The 13,021-nt window shown below is 49.5% G+C and overlaps 2 pseudogenes; both read left to right on the top strand.

The window, feature by feature from the left end:
* The first annotated feature begins 394 nt into the window (after positions 1-394).
* On the top strand, positions 395-2,118 carry LOC144590956 (uncharacterized; annotated as a pseudogene).
* A 3,561-nt stretch (positions 2,119-5,679) lies between these two features.
* On the top strand, positions 5,680-6,797 carry LOC144590954 (protein FAM187B-like; annotated as a pseudogene).
* The last annotated feature ends 6,224 nt before the right edge of the window (positions 6,798-13,021 follow it).

Genomic DNA, 13,021 nt, shown 5'->3' with positions numbered 1-13,021 from the left:
GGTTAGACTTGTGAGGGACCGAGGGGAGGGGGGTCGAAGTTGTGAGGGATTGATGGGAGGAGCGTCTGAGTTGAGATGTTCTTAGGGGAAACAAGGAGCATTCGAATAGGGAGGAGGAGGGGCTGAGAGGCGGGAAGGTATCTGAATGGAAGGAAGAAGGATATGAGGAGGCGAGTGGAGTGCTAACTTTGAGTGAGGAGAGCTGAAGGGGGGGGGGGAGATTTAAATTTAGGTGCGAGGGTGGTCTGTGATGCTAGGAGGGATGGGAAAGGAGCTGGGGGGGAAGGGAGGAATATCTGGGTGGAGGGGGTGGGGGGGTGGAATCTAAGATTTGCCTTCATTCTGGGTAAGGACAGAAAGTGCTGAATTGAGCTGAGGTATTTAACGGACTGACATGGACAGGAAACCAGAAATGGATCCACGTCAGAACAGTGGGAGACTGTTAAAGAGGAGGTTCAGGGTAAACAATGTTTCCGAGAAGAAACAGGAGTCGCTTTATTGGTAACAAGGTGTCGAGAGGATGAGAGAACCCAAAGAGAATACAGCATTTTGTGCCGGACACTGAGGACTCAGCGGTGCGGAAAGCCTAAAGGAATGTAAAACATATTTGAGTGAAATTAGAGGGAAGCCCCCCACAGAAAAGCATTCCCTGCTCACTGGCCCTCCCACAGAACAGCATTCCCTGCTCACTGCCCCTCCCACAGAAAAGCATTCCCTGCTCCCTGCCCCTCCCACAAAGAAGCATTGCCTGCTCATTGCTCCGCCCACAGAGCAGCATTCCATGCTCACTGCTCTTCCCACGGAACAGCATTCCCTGCCCCTTTGTCCCGCCCCCCTGACATCAGTCTGAAGAAGGGTCTCGACCCGAAACGTCACCCATTCCTTCTCTCCCGAGATGCTGCCTGACCTGCTGAGTTACTCCAGCATTTTGTGAATAAAAAAATCCCCTGCTCACTGCTCCTCCCAGAGCAGCATTCCCGCCTCATTGCCCCTCCCACAGAGCAGCATTCACTGCTCATAGCCCTTCCCACGGTCCCACCTGTGGAACAGCGCTCCCTCCACACTGCCCCTCCCATGAAGTGGTGCTTTCTCTTCCTTACAGGTGACGGCATCAATGTTGAGGTCACGGGGCCCCATTGCTGAGTTGACGTGCACCCCGCTCCTGCCTGCAGTTGCTGTGATGACATTACAGAAGCAAGGTGTGCAGGCACTCGTCCCTGCTGTTGATACTGGGCCTGCTGGCCCTTCTGTTGGTTGCCCCGTTTCCGGAGGCAGGACGGGGACGAGGCCAATTACTCAGGCTCGGCCCCCTGCTCCCTGGTTTCCTGTCTCACAACCCGTTCAGCCTGCGCTACCCAGCGATGTCCGAAGCAAAGGAAGGCACAGTTTACTGGCAGTATCTTGGCCTCGCCAATCTCATGCCGAACCCCACACCTTCGCTGTATTCCGAGGCTTGTGGCCCGATGGGTAAACTGGGCAGCCACCACACCCGACAGGGTGGCTCCTTGACTTCATCCCAGGCCCGGACATCTGATTCGGGCATGTACATCTGCAAATCGGGTTTATCCAAGCTGTCTGGGTGAGAAAGACGCATCGCTGATTCACGTCTCCCACCGGGAGTTGGGCTCGTCTACGCTGGTGAACAAAAGCCTGAGGTTTTCCCCGGGCTTCATGCTGGGCTCAGGGCGCATCATCCAGCTGCACATCCGCTGGGGAACCTGGCAGGACTGCGACGGGTGCGGGGCGGTGGGAAAAGGGAAAAGGGTGGGCTTCTGTTGCGCCACGTTGCGCGGAGAGGACGAAGAGGATGAGCAGGAGGTGGAAGGAGAAACCTTGCCCTGCAGCCTGATGAAACAGTACTTGGGACAGCCCTTGCCCCGACGCGGCGCTGAGCTTAAGTTTGAGATCTGCCGGCGGGCGTTCGGGATGGAAGGGGCGTTGGAGAGGACGGGCACCGTGGAGATGGCCGAGGATTGGTGATTGGTGGTGGAGACTGCTTTGGACTGGCTGGTGCCTCATTCGCTGTTGCTGGAGTTGGTTCTGCTGAATGTACACGACCATGCCCGTTTGACCTACCCAGGCGCTTGGTGTAGTTCTGGCAACACGACCCTACCTTAATAGGTGACGCTTCGGGTCAAGATCCTTCTTCAGATTTCCTTTTCTATTCCTTTCTTCTAGACATGCGATCGGACCCACGGTAGCGTTATGCCTGGTTGCAGTGGAAAAACACCTGCAATGGCAACACTGAATTCGCTACGCACACAGTAAGCCGCATTGGAAGACCTACACTCCACCTGAGGGACCGAGCTGTGGTAGAACTGACGTATATTTCAAACATTGCATCAGATGCAGCGGGGAGCATTTAAGATTCCAAATTTGGAATGGGAATGGTAGAAGCTCTCTTTAAAAATTCCCGAGGTGGACATAGAAAATAGGTGCAGGAGTAGGCCATTCGGCCCTTCGAGCCTGCACCGCCATTCAATATGATCACGGCTGATCATCTAGCTCAGTAACCTGTACCTTCCTTCTCTCCATACCCCCTGATCCCTTTAGCCACAAGGGCCACATCTAACTCCCTCTTAAATATAGCCAATGAACTGGCCTCAACTACCTTCTGTGGCAGAGAATTCCACAGACTCACCACTCTCTGTGTGAAGAAATGTTTTCTCATCTCGGTCCTAAAAGACTTCCCCCTTATCCTTAAGCTGTGACCCCTGGTTCTGGACTTCCCCAACATCAGGAACAATCTTCCCACATCTAGCCTCTCCAACCCCTTAAGAATTTTATATGTTTCAATAGGATCCCCCCCTCAGTCTTCTAAATTCCAGCGAGTACAAGCCTAGTCTATCCAGTCTTTCTTCATATGAAAGTCCTGCCATCCCAGGGATCAATCTGGTGAACCTTCTCTGTACTCCCTCTAAGGCTAGAATTTCTTTCCTCAGATTAGGAGACCAAAACTGTACACAATACTCCAGGTGCGGTCTCACCAAGGCCCTGTACAACTGCAGCAGAACCTCCCTGTTCCTATACTCAAAACCTCTTGCTCTGAATGCCCACACTCCAAAGACGTACAGGTATGTAGGTTAATTGGCTGGGTAAATGTAAAAATTGTCCCTAGTGGGTGTAGGATAGTGTTAATGTACGGGGATCACTGGGCGGCACGGACTTGGAGGGCCGAAAAGGCCTGTTTCCGGCTGTAGATATATGATATGATATGATATGATACCATTCGCTTTCTTCACTGCCTGCTGCACCTGCACGCTTGCTTTCATTGACTGGTGCACCATGACACCCAGGACACGTTGCATCTCCCCTTTTCTTAATTGGCCACCATTCAGGTAATACTCTGCTTTCCTGTTCTTGCCGCCAAAGTGGATAACCTCACATTTATCCACATTATATTGCATCTGCCTTGCATTCGCCCACTCTACTAATCTACCCAAGTCACTCTGCAGCCTCCTAGCATCCACCTCAACACTGAACCCCCAATACCGTGTGCTTTAAGTTTGTACACCAATCTCCTATGTGGGACCTTGTCGAAGGCCTTCTGAAAGTCCAGATATAACACATCGACTGGTTCTCCCTTATCCACTCTACTAGTTACATCCTCGAAAAATTCTATAAGATTCGTCAGGCATGATTTGCCTTTCATAAATCCATGCTGACTTTGTCCGATGATCTCACCACTTTCCAAATGTGATGCTATCACATCTTTAATAACTGACTCTAGCATTTTCCGCACTACCGATGTTAGGCTAACTGGTCTATAATTCCCCGTTTTCTCTCTCCCTCCCTTTTTAAAAAGTGGGGTTACATTAGCTACCTTCCAATCCTCAGAAACTACTCCAGAATCTAAAGAGTTTTGAAAAATTACCACTAATGCATCCACTATTTCTGAGGCTACTTCCTTAAGCACTCTGGGATGCAGCCTATCTGGCCCTGGGGATTTATCAGCCTTTAACCCATTTAATTTACCTAACACCACTTCCCGACTAACCTGGATTACCCTCAGTTCCTCCATCTCGTTAGACCCCCGGTCCCCTGCTATTTCCGGCAGATTGTTTATGTCTTCCTTAGTGAAGACAGAACCAAAGTAGTTGTTCAATTGTTCTGCCATCTCCTTGTTCCCTATGATCAATTCACATGTTTCCGACTGCAAGGGACCTACATTTGTCTTAACTAATCTTTTTCTCTTCACATATCTATAAAAGCTTTTGCAGTCAGTTTTTATGTTCCTTGCCAGTTTTCTCTCATAATCTATTTTCCCTTTCCTAATTAAGCCCTTTGTCCTCCTCTGCTGGACTCTGAATTTCTCCCAGTCCTCTGGTATGATACTTTTTCTGGCTAATTTATATGCTTCATCTTTTGTTTTAATACTATCCTTGATTTCCCTTGTTAGCCACGGATGCACCACCTTTCCTGGTTTGTTCTTTTGCCAAACTGGGATGAACAATTGTTGTAGTTCATCCATGCAACATTTAAATGCCTTCCATTGCATGTCCACCGTCAACCCTTTAAGTATAAATTGCCAGTCTATCTTGAACAATTCACGTCTCATACCCTCAAAGTTACCTTTCTTTAAGTTCAGAACACTTGTTTCTGAATTGACTTTGTCACTCTCCATCTTTGTACACTATTAATGCTGCGAGACTGCATTAAATGTAAATTGAGCTGAAATGCATTGGCACACAAACTGATTCATTTGCATTGGATGAACTACGGTTAGCTGCATTGTAGGAAGAGAGCAAGGTATGAGACAGCTTTTCTGGACTGGTGGCGACAGGACTACCACTCTGGTGAGTCGCATTGAAGGCAAACTGGTTTAGATTCAGAGTCATGCAGCACGGAAACATGCTCTTGGGCTCAACTCAGCCATGCCAGTCAAGATGCCCCATCTCCCTTCATTCTTTTTGCCCATGTTTGGCCCATATCCCTTCAACCCTTTCCGATCCGTGTACCTGACCAAGTGTCTTTTAAATGTTGTTATTGTACCAGACACAACTACCTCTTTTAGCAGCTTGTTCTCTGAATGAAAAACTTGCTCGTCAGATTCCGATCAAACCTGGTTTCTCTCACTTTAATCTATGGGCTCTGGTTTTTTTATTACCCTACTCTGGGTTAAAGGACTGGGCTTTCACCTTATCATAAGTGTATACAGCTCTGTGAGATCCTCCCTTCTCCGCTTCAAGGAATAAAGTCTTTGCCAACCCAACCTCTCTAGCCCTGGCTACATCCTTAGACATATTCTCTATCTTTCCAGATTAATGACGTCCTTCCTAGGGCAGGGTGATTAAGATTGAAAAGTGTACTCCAAAAGTGGCCTCAACAACTGTAACAGTGTCCCATCTTCGGTACTCAATACACTGACTGGTGAAGGTCAATGTACCAAAGGCATTCTTTACCATCCTCTTTACAAAGCTTTTCAGTGTACCTCGGTACACGTGACCATAAAACTAAACTGAAACCAAACTCATTTCGGGTGATCACAGCCGGGATTTAGGGAGGATCCCCTCCCATTTACAGTCTATTGTTTTAGAACCAGATGGGGCAAAGCTCTGGCCGGGACCGGGTAGAATTGTGAAATTTGTCCCATTATTGAGACATTGTCCACTTCTTTGCACTTTCCAGGAGATGGAGTGTTGGTGGCGGGAAACGGCTCTCTCGCTCAGACGCCGCGGGATGGACGCCGGGTTGGGTTGGAGCGCGTTGGGGAGGTCCTCTACTCTCCCAATTGGCCGGCGCCCGGCTGGCGTGGGGTGGGACCTTAGTAACTTGTTACCCTAACTGGCCGTGTCAGATCCTCTTTCTCACCAAAAAGCCAACCTCCTTTATCCATCCCAACAGACCGACCAGTCCCCGTGGCGTGGCTTCGGTCTTCTGTAACACCACGGAGACTAACACCAAGGCGGTAGTTCTCGTTGGAACGGGAGAGGAATCTCTGAAGGAGAACGCGCTGTTCTATCTCCCGGCCGGTTACATGTTATCCTGGCCGCATCTAGTCATCAGGTCCGCCACCGTTCGGGCCTCAGGCGTCTATCTCTGCAGGTCGGGAAACAGGACTCTCGCTTACCACGAGGCGACATGCAAGATGCGGACAAGATCCATATCTCGGACAAATCCATCGGCGTCTCCTCGCTTCCCAGTTGCTTCTTAGAAGTCGGAGACCAGCACTTGGAGTATTCACGGTCTGGAACACTTGGGAGGACTGCGGCCGGTTCGGAGAGAAAGACGTTTGGGATTCTGTTACGCTAGTCCAGTCCTGGGCGACCAGAAACCCATGGCATCTGGTCTTTGGCGAAGCGGCAGTAACTTCCAGGACGGCCTCCCGAGATGGGATTGGAACCGTGCATCGTTCCCCACGTGACCGAATCCCCTTTGCAACTGTCCGGTGTTCCTCCTGATCGATACTCACTTGTTCAACGTCAACGGAACGGTAGCTTTAAGTGTCCCGGCGCCTCAGTCTGCACTCCGGTGACCTGGCGGAGAAATTCCAACGAGGTTTCGCGGGCATATCTCTCCCGACGACGAGGGAGCACTCAAACGTTGGACGATGTGACACTATAAGAGGCGTCCAGAAAGCAGATGAGAGGGTGTACGAATCGGAGGAACTGGCCGGTGCCTTCCACCTGAGGGTGCTGGAACATAACGGAACAATGGCGGCGGCGGGCGGAAAGCAGGGCGCGCTTGGTTTGGTACATCTTGGCTGCCATTGCCTTCGTGTCTGTTTTGCTAATTTTCCTGTATTTTCTATTGCCTACTGCGCCCAGGTGCGGCGCCACCAGGCCGTGCACTGGTAACGTCCACACGTTACAAATACACCTTCATATGCACTAATATCCCAGCAGGCCAATCAGCCCATTCAGATTATGCAAGTTCTGTTTGCCATCCCATTCCTTTCCCCTTTATTCTTTTTCCAAACATCCCCCCATTACATAAATTCATATGTCAGCATAATTAGGCCATTGGGCCCATCAAGTCTACTCCGCCATGCAATCATGGCTGATCTATCTTCCTTCTCAACCGCATTCTCCTGTTTTCTCTCCGTAACCCCTGACACCTGTACTTGTCAACTAATTAAGCCCTTCTTATTCCCATTACCACTGCGGTGCGCACCCACTAACTGACAATCGAGCACACAGATCACCGCAGAACTCAGCATGTCTCGGACCTCCAGCCAGAATATATCCCTGCCCCCCACAACTCCCTGTCTTCGATGACTAAGCTAGTTCTGAATCCATCCGACTAAGTCACCGTGAATCCCGGATAATCCGTTGAATGTTCTGCTCTGGAAGCTGAGCGGCACTGTTGAGATGCATTGGAAACACATATTTGCTGCGTTGCATTAAAATGACACCGCACCAATGCAGTCAGGCTGGAGAAATAACAGCTGGCACTGGACAAAAGCGGACTAAGATGCACTGAATAGACTACATTCAGCTGCGTTGGTGGGAGAGAGCTGCAATCAAGCTGCTGGGCGGTATTAGAAGCAGTGAGATTGAACCACAGGCGGCACGAAGTCCAGTGGTAGGACCAATGCATTAAAGCTGCCGATGCCACGGCGAATTAGTTGCATTGACAAAACCACATTTTGCTGCGTTGGTCTGCAGCACACAATCACCATTATGAACCACGGGATGGAAACGTTGCTGAGACATTCTTGATTGACTTGCAATGGAGAAGCTTCCATTGGCGTCTGCATCAAATAATTTATCGTGGAATTGTCTGGTGGGATTGAGTTGAGTTGAGTTGGAAATCCCTTGAACAACCAGGAGAGAGCTCCCATGGATCTGCACAGCCAACCGTGGGTACCAGGGCAGCTTTGTTCTCAACAAAGGGGCTGCTTTGTGGTGGGGTAAATTTAAAAGATTAAGAATATATATTGGCATTCATGTATAAATGTGAGCAACTTTTCTGTATTATTGATGGAAGGCAGTGTGGCGGGGGCTGTGGCTGAGGGCGCATGCTGTGATGGTGGCAACCAATATAACGTAACTTCGATAATCCAGCATCCACCAGTCATGGAAATCCCGATTTATTCAAGAACTTGAGCCAGGAATGTGGAGCGTACGAACGGAGCCGGATTTTGGACTCTGGCCTCCCATTCTAAACAAAGTGCCCGTCTACAGCTAGTCCCATTTGCCTGCGTTTGACCCTTATCCCTCTCCACCCTTCCTTGCCATATACCTGTCCGAATGTATTTTCAATGCTTAGTAGTACTTCCATATCCCCAGCACTCAGTGAGTGATAAAGTTGCTCCTCAAGCTCCTATTTAATCTTTATCACCTCAACGTATACCTTTGTCCTCTGGTTCTTGATTCCCCTACCCTGGGTAAAAACATGCTGTGCATTCACCTTATCTACAGTAAACCCTGGTGTTTCATTCCACGGCCTTCAATGCGACGAGGACCCTAATTTGTGTCGTTGTTTCAAAGCCCTGTGGAAACTGGCATCGGTAGTTTCCTCATCAACTGTGATTTCACAAAATTTGGGTTCAGTCACATTTTAAGTTTGCGTGCAGTTTTGTTTGGTTTAGTTTAATTTGGCGTAGTTTAAAATACAGCGTGGAAACAGGTCCTTCGGCCCACCGTGTCCGCTCCAATGAATTATTCCCCCTTACACTTGCACTGTCCGACACACCTTGGACAATTTACAATTTTTACCAAAGCCAATTTACCTTCAAAATCTGTACGTGTTTGGAGTGTGGGAGGAAACGGGAGGTCCCTGGGATACCCACGCGGTTACGGAGAGGACGTACAATGTCCGTACAGCAGCCGAGATCAGGACCGAACCCGGGTCTCTGGCGCAGTAAGGCAGCAATTTTACCGTCGCGCCAGCTTGCCGTCCATCCTGAGAAGCCTATTACAGGAAGGATGTGGAGGATTTGGAGGGACTTTAAGAGAAAGTCATCAGAATACTACCAGGGAAGGGTGTAGGGGTCAGAGAGGGTTACAGAGACAGGGGGGGTTGAGAGCCGAGGGGGGGGAGGGGGTTATAGAAGCAAGAAGGGTGTAGGAAGGTATTGCTGAAACAGGAAAGGGTGTAGGAGTTGGAGGGGGTTACAAAAACAGGAAGTGGTATAGGGGTTGGATGGGGTTCATAGACAGAGAGGAGTGTATGGGGTCACAGTGAGTTACATACGTAGGGGTTTAGAGGCAGCTGCAACGTTATATTCTGCCCTGTTTCCATTCTCTATTGTAAAACATGTTGCACACAGGCATGGTATTATTCGCCTCGATAGCACGCAACACAACGTTTTCCCTGTACCCTTGACAGTAAAAAAAGCAGAAACAAACTAAGATAGGGAGAGATGAAGTAGCCGGTGAAGGTTGGAGACGGATAGGTTTGGAGGGTCTGGGTGTGGTTAAAGAGACAGACAGGGCTTTAAGTGCCATGGGGGATACAGAGACCAGGAATGGTGTCGGAGCCAGAATACTTTTGCATAAACCGCCTGTCTATTTGTGTTGTGACTTTGGACAGAGACCGATCACAGCAATACTGTGTGGGGTGAAATACTGCTCTTTGAGCCCTGGACCCAAGGTGCACAACAACAGGCACTTCGGCCCACCACGTCCATGGCGACATTTGTTGCACATCTATTGGTACAGATTTATATTTACCATGTGCACCAAGATATAGTGTTTGCATGCTGCCCAGGCGAATCGTCCACCAGGCTGTGCAAAGTGATAAAATCTGTTAGCGTCTTACAGAGCAAATGTCCACAGTCCTCTTGATGTAGGTTGGAACATCGGCAATATTCCTGGCCGTTGGAAGAATCGTTCAGCAGTCTGATAACAGGAGGGATGAAGCTGTTCCTGAATCTGGTGATTCGTGTTTTCTATGTTTTGTATCTTTTTCCCAATGGGGAGGGTACGAGAGTAAAGGGAGAGGGGATGAATGGTCCTTGATTATATTGTCTGCATTCCAGAGGCAGCGTGAAGTGTAAATGGAGCTGAGGGTGGGTGGGGATTGGGAAGCCGCTCTCTGTAATGCATTGGGCGACATTCACAACTCTCAGCAATTTATTGCTGTCTTGGGCAGAGTTGGTGCAAAACTAAGATGTGTTGCAATCTGTTAGTGTGCAGAAGTTGGTGAGAGACACTGGGGACATTTCGAACTTCCTTTCTCTTCTGAGGAAGACGAGGCATTGCTGTGCTTTCGCGGCCGGGATTTCAATGTGATTGTTCCGGACATGTTGTTGGTGTCACAGTAAACTCTCGCTCTAGCGGACCACACGCGGGAGATATTTTCTGTTGTTACCGATTGTCCGAATAAGGGGGGTTAATATGCACAGTGCTAATGCCAATAAGAATACACTCCACAATAAACAGTAAAGGACCCAAGATACACAATACCTTGGGGCGGCATAGCGCCGTACCAACTCCGAGTAAGGGTATCGCAGTCTGCAAACTGTGATCACCCCAGATTCACTTAGTTTCTCAATAACAATAGGGCTCTTGACCACGACAAACACGGACTAAACGACGGGCTACGAAATGCCTTGGTTACACTTGAGACTTCGAGCTTTGGATTGGCCCTAATAGATTTGAACCATCATTTGTTCATTATGTTTTCAACGTGTGCTGTGTTTACAGATGTGTTATGCTGCTACAGATGTCATCATATCATATCATATATATATACAGCCGGAAACAGACCTTTTCGGCCCACCAAGTCCGTGCCGCCCAGCGATCCCCGTACATTAACACTATCCTACACCCACTAGGGACAATTTTTTTAAAACATATACCCAGCCAATTAACCTACATACCTGTACGTCTTTGGAGTGTGGGAGGAAACCGAAGATCTCGGAGAAAACCCACGCAGGTCACGGGGAGAACATACAAACTCCTTACAGTGCAGCACCCGTAGTCAGGATCGAACCTGAGTCTCCGGCGCTGCATTCGCTGTAAAACAGCAACTCTACTGCTGCGCTACCGTGCCGCCCATGTGTTATGCTGTACAAAACAATTATTGCGTTTTCACTACATACGACAATTAAGATTTGTTTTAGATTTGGAGATACAGCGCAGAAACAGGCCCTTCGGCCCACCGGGTCCGCGCCGCCCAGCGATCCCCGCACATTAACACTATCCTACACCCACTAGGGACCATTTTTTAAAAACATTTGCCCAGCCAATTAACCTACAAACCAGTACGTCTTTGAAGTGTATGAAGTCAGTGAGTTCTGCATGGGTGCAAGAGGTAGCACCAATGCAGTCATGGATGTAGCGGAGGTGGAGTTCGGGGATGGGGCCGGTGTACGTCCGGAACAGGGATTGTTCGACGTACCCGACAAAGAGGCAGGCGTAGCTAGGGCCCATGCGAGTGCCCATAGCTACGCCTCTGGTTTGGAGGAAGTGGGAGGAGTCAAAGGAGAAGTTGTTGAGGGTAAGAACCAGCTCTGCTAGGCGGAGGAGAGTGTTGGTCGATGGGGATTGGCTGGTTCTACGGTCGAGGAAGAAATGGAGGGCTTCGAGACCATCCTTGTGGGGGATGGAAGTGTAGAGTGATTGGACATCCATGGTGAAGATGAGGGAGTGGGGGCCTGGGAACCAGAAGTTATCGAGGAGATGGAGAGCGTGTGAGGTGTCTTGGACGTAGGTGGGGAGGGATTTAACCAGGGGGGAGAGCATGCATATGTTTTACCATCCGGACCGTCTGCTCAGGGGGCTGTGCTGTATGCCCTGACTCATGCCTGCATATAGATATTGCCTAATATCCATACCGATTCCGCTCTGCGTTTGGGGTTGAACTTTGGGCAGTTATGGAAAAATAAAGCATTGATCACATCAACAGTCCTCGGATGGTAGAAAGAGCAAATGGGGAAATAAGTATGCCAAAGTTGGCCAAAGTATGTCCTTAAAGTAGGTTGTTGTGGCCAGACGCCATGCCCATAGTGAAGTATGCCCTAACAAATCAGAAAAATAGAAACACGGGCCTAACATCTCACGCGATTTTGATGGGGCGACCCCAAAACCACAGGAACCAGACCTCCGATGACTCCAGAGAAGGTAGCCCTGATATGGAATGATGAAAAATCCTTAAGATATGTACAACTCATGTGTGCTCTCCAAATTTGAGGAAGGATATTCTTGCTGTGGAGGGTGTTCAGCTAGGTTCACTTGGTTAATTCCCGGAATGGTGGGACTGTCGTATGTTGAAAGACTGGAGCGACGGAGGCTTGTACATAATGGAATTTAGAAGGATGAGAGGGGATCTTATTGAAACATATAAGATTATTAAGGGATTGGACACATTAGAGGCAGGAAACATGTTCCCAATGTTGGGGGAGTCCAGAGCCAGGGCCCACAGTTTAAGAAGAAGGGGTAGACAATATAGAACGGAGATGAGGAAAAACTTTTTCAGTCAGAGAGCTGCAAATCTGTGGAATTCTCTGCCTCAGAAGGCAGTGGAGGCCAATTCTCTGGATGTTTTCAAGAGAGAGCTAGATAGAGCTCTTAAAGATAGCGGAGCCAGGGAGTACGGGGAGAAGGCAGGAACGGGGTACTGATTGTGAATGATCAGCCATGATCACATTGAATGGCGGTGCTGGCTCGAAGGGCCGAATGGCCTACTCCTGCACCTATTGTCTAATGAACGGTTGGTAAAATCTGAGAAAGTTAAGCAGGCACAGGTCCTCCTGCAGAAGGAAATATGCGCCCGTTTAAGCCAGGAAACCATTTTGTTCCTCTGGTATCTTTGATTCGGACCAGGATCCACCTTCACTCGCTGCCCCGCGCTACCCGCGGAATTCCACCTACGTCACAGGGCAGGTCGGCCAGGGGATTCCCATGACGTAACGCCGTCAGTTGGTCCCGACCTCCCCCTTACGTCACGCCGCCAGGTTGCCCGCAGGTTTTCTTTATGTCACGCCGTCACGTGGTCCTGAGCCGCGCCGTATGTCATTACGTCAGGTGGACCTCAAGCCCCGCCCTACGTCACGCCGTCAGGTGGACCTCCAGCCCCGCCCTACGTCCCTACGTCAAGCTGACCTCCAGCCCCGCCCTACGTCAAGCCGTCA

The sequence above is a fragment of the Rhinoraja longicauda genome, unplaced genomic scaffold (assembly GCF_053455715.1).
Source record: "Rhinoraja longicauda isolate Sanriku21f unplaced genomic scaffold, sRhiLon1.1 Scf000426, whole genome shotgun sequence".
NCBI lineage: Eukaryota > Metazoa > Chordata > Chondrichthyes > Rajiformes > Arhynchobatidae > Rhinoraja > Rhinoraja longicauda.
Note: the sequence above shows the minus strand (reverse complement) of the source record. Positions and strands in the feature narration are given on the sequence as shown.